The sequence below is a fragment of the Otolemur garnettii genome, unplaced genomic scaffold, assembly GCF_000181295.1.
Source record: "Otolemur garnettii isolate 467f Iridium unplaced genomic scaffold, OtoGar3 scaffold00050, whole genome shotgun sequence".
Classification (NCBI taxonomy): Eukaryota; Metazoa; Chordata; class Mammalia; order Primates; family Galagidae; genus Otolemur; species Otolemur garnettii.
In genome coordinates this window covers 5,366,816-5,377,527 of record NW_003852445.1, presented here as the reverse complement: position 1 = coordinate 5,377,527, position 10,712 = coordinate 5,366,816, and the positions used below count along the sequence as shown (strand labels likewise).

The following is a 10,712-nucleotide window of genomic DNA, read 5'->3' as shown; positions in this document are numbered from 1 at the left end:
AAAAAAAAAAAAAAAAAGAAAGAAAGAAAGATTGGAAGGCCATCAATTAATTGCCAAGGAGTGATACTATGCTTGAGAGGAAACCACGTCCAATCTTACTGGCACAAACAGTGCAACATACCACAGTGGATAGCCAAGCACTCTTTGAGTTGTGGTTATAATTATGTATCGACAAAAAGTCATGGTCCCAGTCTGGAATAGATGAGGGCTAACATGGACAAAGAAAAAACAAACTAGTGTTCTAAATGCAGCAAGAGAAATAAGAGCAGTTCACCTTAGTGAAGTGCTTTGTGGTGTATGAAGCATTTTCATGTATTTAATCCAAACTATAACCAAAGAAGGGGAATGGAGACTTTCAGAAGATGTTGCTGAGTTACTTTTACCACATGTGGTGATATGACCTTTTTTTGTATGCGACTGTTCACTGCAGAGAATTATAAGCAAAGAACGGTTTCTACAGGGAGAAGCATATTCTGTGGTAAGCCTGTGTTCGGTGTAGCACTATTTAATGTCAGCATATACCAAAGGCTGCAATTTTGCTGCACTCAGCAAGGTTATCTATCATCTAGGCTTGTAAGTCTGATAGGATCAAGCTACACATTTCGAACAATTTTCTGAAGAAAGCTGAGATCATACTTAACCAGTAATTTCTAGATGGACCTTATGTTATTTCACGGTGCACATTCGGGGGGAAGTTCCCCTTCTTAGTACCTATATGGCAAAAATATGCAAAAATGGCCCAGGATTTCACAGATAAGAATGAAGTGACAGGAATATGCTCCAAGGACCAACGTCAGTGTCCTGTCCCAGATTTCCTTCGAGGTGGTTTGTTTCTGTCTCTTTCTCTTTGGGTTCCTGCCCTTTGCAGGCCCCTCCTCCAGCCTGCTGGCTGCTGTCTCCGTATCTCTGGGCATCTGGGATTAGGGTCTCCTTGCCCTTTCTCCTCCTGCCAGGCACATTCCTAAGGTGCTGCAGTGTGATTGTCACTGTCTATGAACCAAGTCGTCCGCATTGATAGCAGCTCACCAAAGTATCAAATTGCAGCAGAACCACCCAGACAGATAATTTGATTGTCCCTAGGAAGCCTGATGAGCCCCAGAAGTAGCCTCTTGGGAGACTTAGTTGACACTAACGTCAACAATGGCTCTGAGAGTCTGAAGGCAAGGCATTGTTCCAGAGCCAGCTCATTGGGTCTGCTCAGGACTTGTTCTGCCTCCTCTCTGTCCTTATGTCCTGTTCCTAACCCCAATCCCCAAACCTCATCCCCAGAATTATGTCCAGTTTGCAAAATTGAAGGACGAGTTTCCTCACGACTTCTCAGCCCCCGATTCCTTAGATGTGACAGGTTCAGATCGAGCTGTAGTCCCCAAGGAAGGTCAGCTGTCTTGCTCAGTAGAGGCTATACAGCTAAAAGCTCTTTCTCACTTTAGGCAATTCATGCACTTGGTTAGACATTTATAGATTTCAATTGCTCATCCAAAAAATCTAGGTCGTTCTTTACATGGAGCTTCACGCTTCAGAAGGAAAGCCCTGCCCAGGGAGGAACATTTCTGATGTCTCGTTTGGGTGAGGGAGTGGAGGGCACTTCTGCTGCAGGAGGAGAGAGAAACAGGCCAACACGGGCACTGTGCGCTCTCAGGGGACGTGGTATTTTCACCCACTGGCCCCTGGCTCACAGACTCTGAATTCTATTTGTCCTAGCTAAATGGTGCTGATAATAACTGCCTTGTGTTGATGTCCTAAACAGCAGTGGGCCTAAGGCAGTAATTTTCATTTGGAGTCCTATGAGAGGATCTTAGGTGTGCCATGAACATTTTTAAAGATCATTAATAAGCACAGTTAAGTTTATTCTTTTACTTTCTTTTTTTAAATCAACATAATTTAAGTGTGCCATGGAAGTTTAACTGTAAGTTCAAGTGTGCCCTGAGATAAAAAAGGTTGAAAACCCTGGTGTAAGGGTTGGGCTCCCAGGGACATTTTAAGGACGTGTGCCATAATTCCCACAAAAAGGACTGGGTTGGTCTGTGTGAGTGTAGGGCTTCTTGGGGAGGAAAATGGAGTAGGGTTATGGCTAAAGAATTTGGCCTTGCACCAGGGGTGGCATGTGGTAACGCCCTTCCTAGTGTGTTCCCACCTACCTTCTAACCCCTCAGGAAAAGCAGTAGCCAAAGAGCGAACCCCAGGTCCTGGGCCAGAGGGCCATTCTGTGGAGGTGCCTCCCTCACCTGCCCTGTGACCGTGGCCAGCCCTATCACCTCGGTCTCCCCTTCTCTAGAGTTGAGCCCACAGTCCCTGCTACTGCGTGGAGAAGTTGTACAACTCAGATACTCACAGGTGAAGCTGTTGGTTGACCCTAAGTGTCGTAAATACAGAACATTGCTGGGGGGCATTCTCCCCCAGGGAGAACAGTGTGGTTCTCCAGCTGCTAGCTGGCTTCAGGCCAGGTTGTGTGGGCACGTGCTTGTTTTGAGCAGGTCTTTGCGAGTGTGTGTGTAGCTGGGTACCATGCAACTTGAAAGGCCTGCTCTTCCCTTGAGTTACCACCTGGCTCCCACAGGACAGTGAAGATTACTAGGACAGAGGATGGACAGGTTCTTCGTCTTTACTAAGTGTGTTCCAGGTTGACCTCTCTGGGATGGGACTTGAGGGAGTCCTGGTTAGACCAAATAATCCAAATTCTCACTTTGTTACATTAAAAATAAACTTTTTTTTCTTTTTTTTTTTCTTTTTTTTTTGAGACAGAGTCTCAAGCTATCACACTGGGTAGAGTGCCCATGGCATCACAGCTCACAGCAACATCAAACTCTTGGGCTTAAGCGATTCTCTTGCCTCAGCCTCCCAAGTAGCTGGGACTACAGGCACCCACCACAATGCCTGGCTATTTTTTGTTGCTTAGCAGGCTCTGGGCAGGGTTCAAAGCCGCCACCCTTACATGTATGTTATGTGGCCGGCACCCTGCCGACTGAGCTGTGGGCACTGCCCTACATTAAAATTTTTATCTTTGGATCAGAGAACTGACCACTTCAAGAAATGGCTGCAAAGCAGCTATCCTTCAGAGGACTAGCCTCTCCTCTAGAGGAGTTTGTTGATCTGGATTAGCTGTCCAGTCAGTCACCAGGCAAGGCCCAGAAGGCATGAGATGAGGTACGAGATGAGGCGCTCAGGAGGCCTGGGGACCAAGGAAGCTGGGAAGGAGGAATACAAAAGGAAGTCCAGTGAGCACCAGTCCCCTTGAGAGGCTGCAGCTGCCATGTGTGCACGTCAGAGGTGGCCTCTGTCTGTCCTGAGAGCTGTCTCCCCAGCTCCATGACTTCATGTGGCTTGCTTGAAATTGGCCACAGTGGAAATATTTATACCACAGAAATATGCAAACACTACAAACCAGGGCTCTTCTCATACAAGCATCGTACTGGGGCAGCCAGGCTAATTATCAACTTTCCTTAAAGAGCAGGATCTTAGCAAATCATCTGCTTTCTGCTAATTGTTCTCCTCCTCCAAATCTTGAGGGGCTCAGGATAAAGAAAAATTCAGAGTGGCATTGGTTGTATATTTTCAGCTGTTCTGGTAGAGTTAAAAGAATTCATAGTACATACGGACATCACCACATTCTTCCTCACATGCTCTTCCTGCCTCAGTGTTGCTGTCAGTGCTGAAAAACTAAACAAACAACAAAGTAAAGGAGGGAGCTGATTTTCAGCTAGCCGATTTATATACACTCTCCAAACAATTAACTTTTTTTTTTGAGCCAGAGTGTTACTTTGTCGCCCTCAGTAGAGTGCTGTGGCATCACAGCTCACAGCAACATCAAACTCTTGGGCTTAAGGGATTCTTTTGCCTCAGTCTCCCAAGTAGCTGGGACTACAGATGCCCACCACAATGCCAAGCTATTTTTGTTGTTGTCATTGTTTAGTAGGCCCAGGCTGGGTTTGAACCCACCAGCCCTGGTGTATGTGGCTGGCGCCCTAACCGCTGAGCGGTGGGCGCTAAGCCAAACAAATTTAATGAATATCCTTTTTTTTTTTTTGAGAGAGAGACTCATTCTGGCACCCTGACTAGAGTGCCATAGCATTATAGCTCACAGCAACCTCAAGTTCCTGGGCTCCAGTAATCCTCTTGCCTCAGTTTTTCTTTTTTTAGTAGAGACAGGGTTTTTCACTATCTCCTGAGTTCAAGCATTCCACCTGCCTGGGCCTCCCAGAGTGCTAAGATTACAGGCATAAGCCACCGTGCCCAGCCTAATGAATATTCTTGCTGACAAGTAGGTTTTATTTTATTTCTTTAGAACATTTACCACATTGTTGGACATTTAGAAATCTGTGTATCTGTCAGGTTTTACCCGGATCCAGTCTTCCATGTTTCTGGAGATGCCTCCATTGTCAGTTTCAGCCCTGCCACAGCTCTCACTTCACCCTGCCACTGTGGTTTTCTGGTCCTAGCTTCTCAATTATGATCTTCTGGCTGCTGGTTGCAATAAACCTGTTACTTCATGTTATGCCCCCAATGCTGAAGCTTCCCTGGCATTAGGGTACCAATTGCTGACATGTACATTTGGTACACTCAACATCCCTTTACACATCAAGAGATTTCCATGGAAACGAAAACAAAAGAGAAGAAAGACTCTGTTCTGGAGTTTCTTTCTGTCTGGTGCTGGACATTTGTTTTCATGTTTTGTGTCCATTGTGTAGGAGGCATTCCCATCTCATCCCCCAGACAACCTTTCACTGTAGGAAAATTACCACTGCCTCTTGTCAGCAAGAAGCCAAGTCTGGACTGGAGCTATTCACCAGTTTTCCCTTAGGAATTTTGATCTGGGAGCGATTCACATCTCTCAGAGGCAAATAGCTTATTTAAGACCAAGCCAAGGAAAGGAAGAAAAGAGTTTATAGGCTGATGTAGAGGCAGAGCTGGACCAGATGGCTTCTTGAATTTTGATGTTCTGGATCACCTCACCACAGACATCATGAGATCCTTCCTGAACTGCCCTAGCTGGATAGGATGTCTTCCTCCTCTTAACCTTACCATTTAATGTGGTCTCCGTGAGTTTTACTTAACATTTACCGCCTGATATTATTAGATGTCTTCAATTTGTGTCTTACTCCCCAACTCGACGGTGAGCTCTTTAATGACAGGAGTTTTCATAATAGCTCTTCATATCTCTTTTAGTACCTGGGACCATGATTTTCACAGAGCGTGTTCATTCTCAGTGGTCAGTGATGTCAAAAATATTCCATGTTGAAGTAGAATGAAAAGTTGCTACATAGAATAGTTAGGGAGCCATATCCTCTCATTGGAAAGGTATGAGGAAAAAGTAGAGGCTAGAAAGCCACTTACCTGTAATGTTTTAAGGAGGAAACAATACAATGGATAGAAAGGAGAAGATGAGTAAAGTCTTTCCATCCTGAGATACTGTGATTCCACAAAGTAGAGCTACTGGCAGCACTAAGTCTAATGGTGGAACATGGATTATGCTGGCTCACAGACGCATGACTCCAGAACGCACATGGCTTTTCTGTTTGTGTGTTGAGCAAATGGTCCACAGACTGGGTGAGTCTTTAATTAGCATACTTCTCTAGCAGCATACATTACCCCCCCCCACAGTTGAGTGGTAGAGTAAGGAAGACTGACATTGGGTGTCCTACTGAGGTTTCAACCTTTTAAAGAAGTCTTTTCCTGAAAGTGTAAAGAGAAGCAGATGGTAATGACAAAATATGCACATTTTATTATGCATTGCACGTTTTACTTATTAGAATTTTTAGTATGACATGCTGCATGTTTAAAATGGAATTATTCATTGAAATATTTAAATCAGCTTACAGCAATGATATCAAAACATCAAAATAAAATCTAACAGCTTAGAAGGTAGGCCCCCTGGACCTACCAACCTTCAAAGTGGGGTCTTCTACTCAAAAAGGAAGAAGTGTGTGCTGTATGGGAGGAGGGCAGGAAGGAAAGGCATCCTTGAGTGGATACAGAGGTTAAAGGTCATGTGGGGGAGAGATGGTAGGAATGAGGGCAAAATTACTACATTGAGTAACACCCTTGTTGAAAGCAGAAAACCAGGAAGGGGGGAGGAAATGGAGTTCAGGACTACACGTAGAGATAGAGCATTTCTTTCGGTTCTTTGTCTCACCCCATCCCTACCTCCCTTTGGGGAATGAGTCAGCTCCTGGCCTTACCATTTGCAAGTATTCACCCCCACAGAAAGCATGTGAGCGTTAACAAGCCACAGTGTGGGAATGTCCCTGAAACTCTGTGGAAGAAGCAGCCAAGGTAAAAGTGAAGTGTGAATATGATTCTGAATCTTAGGCACGGCACCCCGAGTTCTTATCTTAAAAGCAACTTTCAAAAATAATAATAATCAACCAAGGCTTATACAGTTTTTCAAAAATCACCAGAGTATAAAAACTATTCTCCCAAATGTACATTGGCTCCAACCCAGTATCTTAGTAGCACCTCTGAGACTTTCAGCCCTAAGGACTGGGAGAATTCTTAAAGCTTATCTCTCATGTGATACTTGGATCCCCGCCCTGACAAATGGCCTTGCAGCTAGGTGGAGTGGGAGGAGCAGGGGTTCTGCAATCTGGCCGATCTGGGGCCAGACCTCGTTAGACCACCCTAATGGTTAGAATTTGCTGCCATTCGTTGTGCCCAGTCCTGTTTCCCATAACGTCTATACACCTGATCTGGTACTGCCTTTTGTGGCCCTGCAGGACAAATCTAAACCTTCTCCCACAAATAACACTTCCTACTGAATAAGCCTGGGCCTTTGTCCAGCTTACATGAACATTCTAATGCATACTTTTGTATGCTAATGCAAATTGACTTCACAGTTTTCCTGCTTTTCATGGTAGTGTTTAAAAATCTGAACACTACTGAGTAAGGGTGCAGTATATAAACTATTGTCAAACACTGCACTGAAAAGCAACTTCCTGACATTTTTTGCAGGTTTAATTTGCATCCCACCCCCTATTATCACCTTTCTCTGTGTCAGTGATGTTTTTCATGTGACTTTGAAGTTCCTCCCCTTTGACTTTGGATTCAGCAGTGTGACTTGCTTAGGCCACAGAGCAAGGCCAAAGGGACAGCATGCCAGTTCTAAGCCAAGGCATCATCATAACAGAGCCTACTACCACCATTAGCCTACTGGTCCAAGGAAGCTGAGGAGCGTGCAGGTAGGGCCTCAGCAAATCCCAGACTATATGTATTAGCTGACCCCCAGCCAACTCACAGAAACTTGAGCAAAAATAAATGATTACTGTTTAAAATCACTGAGTTTTGGGGTGATTTGTTACGCAGAATTTTTGTGGCAAGAGATCATTATAGAAATTATGTGGGCCAGAAAACATAAAGCCAGACTAACCATACCTCAACAGAGTATATGTTTAGAAGAATTAACAAAAGGTTCATGGAAGCAAACTCAACTTCCATGAAGTTCAACTCAATGAAAAGTTAAGGAGGGTTCCTATTTGATACAGTTTATCATTGACTTGACTGTTTAATAAGTACCTACCATGTGTGACCAGTATTCTAGAATCTGGAAGTATGGTTGTGTGAAAAACAGACAAGGCTTAGGTCTCATGAAGCTTCTGTTGGAGATTCAGAAAATAAGAAATTAAACTTCAGGTCATGATGAGTGCTATGAGGAAACTCAGGCAGGGTAATGACTACCTTAAGAAGTTTCAGGAAGACCTCTCTGAAAATGTGGCATTGGAACTGAGACCTCAACTGCACGGTTGAGCCTAAGGAAGAGAGACCATAGTGAAATGAATACCAAATACAAAGGCCATGAGGGATGAATACGCTTGGAGGGTTCAAAGTATAAATCAGTGACCTCAGTGGCATGAATACCAGATACAAAGGCCATGAGGGATGAATATTCTTGGAGGGTTCGAGGTATAAATCAGTGGTTCTCAACCTTCAAGTTTCGTGACCCTTTAATACAGTTCCTCATGTTGTGGTGACCCCCAATCATAAAATTATTTTCATTGCTACTTCATAACTGTAATTTTGCTACTGTTGCAAATAGTAATGTAAATATCTGATATGCAGGTCTTAGGTGACCCCTGTGAAAGGGTCGTTCGACCCCCAAAGGGGTCACAACCCACAGGTTGAGAACCACTGGTATAAATAGAGGTGTGGGGAGGAGTAACGTGGAGTAAATGAAGCAGGGAATATTAAAAAGAGGCCAGGACATGTGGAGCTCTTTTGCCCCTAGTGAGGACTGTGTTTTATTCTACATATAATGGAATCCATTGAGGTATATGGGGCTGCTGTGTGGAGAATGGACTGTAGGAGACAAGGGCAGAAACAGGGAGGAGAGGTGGGTCATTGCATCATGGGAGTTACAACTAGAGTGATGGAAAGATGGAGAGAAAGGAACAGGTTTGAGGAAGTTTTGAAGTAGGGAAAAGAATTCCTAATGGATTGGATGTGAGGGAACGTGAGACATGAAGGACAACTGCTAGGTTTTTAGTTTAGGTAACTGACTGGTTGGTGGAGCTGTTTCTGGAGATGAGGAGGAATGGAAGAGGATTGAATTGGGGGGTGGAAGAGGTCAGGAGTTTTGTTTGAATGCGTTAAGTTTGAGCTCGGACATCTACGTAGATTTGCCAAGTAGACTACCAGATGTAATAATTTAGCAGTCAAGGCTAAAGATACAAATTGGGCAGTCACCAGCTTACAGATGACATTTCAGCCAAGGGATAAGATGAGAAAAAAGTTAATTTTTAAAAATTTAAAATGTAAAAAATTTTTAATTTAAAAAAATTTTTTTTTTTTTTTTTTTTTTTTTTTTTTTTTTTTTGAGACAGAGCCTCAAGCTATCCCCCTGGGTAGAGTGCCGTGGCTTCACAGCTTGCAGCAACCTTCAAATCCTGGACTCAAGCGAGTCTCCTGCCTCAGCCTCCCAAGTAGCTGGGACCACAGGCGCCCGCTACAATGCCTGGCTATTTTTTGGTTGCAGCCATCTTTGTTGTTTGACGGGTCCAGGCTGGATTTGAACCCGCTACCTTAGGTGTATGTGGCTGGCGCCTTAGCCACTTGAGCCACAGGCACTGAGCCTTAAAAATTGTTTAAAAAAAAAAAAAGTGGGAGGACTGAGTACATAGCACACTGACATTTAAAGGCTCAGCAGAGGAGAGGAGAAGAGACAGAGGAGCCCGAGAAAGAAGCTGACAGAGTGTGATGTTATGGAAGCCAAGAGCGGAGAGTGTTCCAGGAAGGGGAGAGTCAACTTCGGTTGTGTTATGTTGAATACAACTGAGTCATAAAGTAAGATGAGGACAGAGAAGTAGCTACTGGATTTGGCAATGTGGAGCTGATGGGTAACCTTGAAAATAAAAGATTTAGGGGAATAATGGAGACAGAAGTCAAATGGAATGGTTGAAAAATGAATGGGAGGTGAGAAGAGAACAGAGAAATAGAGAAGTAGAGAGGATGAGAGTTTGGTTTGTAATTAGAGTCTCGGGGGCATATTTAAATGCCAGTGCAAATAAACCAGGAAAAAGAGAGGAAAGTTGATACTGTAAGGGAAAATGGAAACATGCGGGATTGACCACCTGGAGAAAGAAGGTGACCCAGAGCGTGGTGGAGTGTCGGCCTTCTGTGGTAACCACGAGGGCAGGCTGTAGGGATGACGGAGTGCCCGTAAACTGGGGGGTGTGCTGATGGGAAGGTGAGGGGTCCTGTCAGCTTACTTATATTTCCTCAATGAATTATGACTTTCGGTCACCATCTGAGGAGCCAAGACGGAATCGTGACACCAGAGGCACTAGGTCTTCCATTTACCATTTAGTACACTTGAGACAGAGTGGAAGCGATAACCCCCAAACTTTAAAGAGCAACAAAGATGATGATAATTCACATATATTCTTCCATTTGGTACCCCTGAATCATTCAAGCGCCCAGCTGAGAATAGAATTCAGTTTATATACGTGAAGACACCTTAATGAAGGGACTTACAGAGATGATGAGAGTGGAGTTAAGGGATGTTGCATCCAGACAGTGTCAACAGTCAGAAGTCATTCCAGAAGTCTTAGGGCCAGTTACTAGGTCAAAGGAGATTAATAGTGTTAGATCCCAGGCAGAGTGATCATTCATCAGAGACATGTAGCAACTGTCAGGAAACTGGTCTCAAAGCAGAGAGGAATGAGGAAGAAATATCCTGATTGCTCTTTCCTCCTATCTCTTACTGGTACTTCCTAGTGGCTGAATCCAGTTGGCATACAGTTGGTGAGGGAGCCGGGTGATGGAGTTCATGGTGAAAGACAGACAGTAGACTGTGAACAACCAGTGCAGCCCTGGGATTTCATGCCACAAATATGGAAGGGATTTTGAAAACCACTCCAACAGGAAACTTTATACCCTATGCTGGTATATAAAATGCATCTTATTTGATACTAGCTGGGGGATTGATAAAACCTAGCTACCCCTGCTATGTTACTAAATTATGGATAATTATAAACCACTGGCAGTCTTCAAATGTGATGAGTGCCTGTAGTTTTCCCCCGGAGGCATGTTAACCATAGACTAGGGAAGTGTAGATTTCAGAGCCCCCACTTGAATGAGTCCCTTCCAAGTCGATGGGAGGGTCCTAGAAATGTATTCATATGGTCATATTTTGTTTAATTTGTAAAAGTAATATATTTTAACTATAATCTATTAAAACTAACTTTATTTAGTCTGCCCCTACAGAGGTCTCTCCACACACCCCA

At 44.0% G+C, this 10,712-nt stretch overlaps 1 protein-coding gene across 3 annotated transcripts in view; it reads left to right on the top strand.

The window, feature by feature from the left end:
• Positions 1-10,712, top strand: part of RASGRP1 (RAS guanyl releasing protein 1) — a 74,298-nt gene that overhangs the window by 27,930 nt on the left and 35,656 nt on the right. The gene's annotated exons all lie outside the window — the stretch shown is intronic.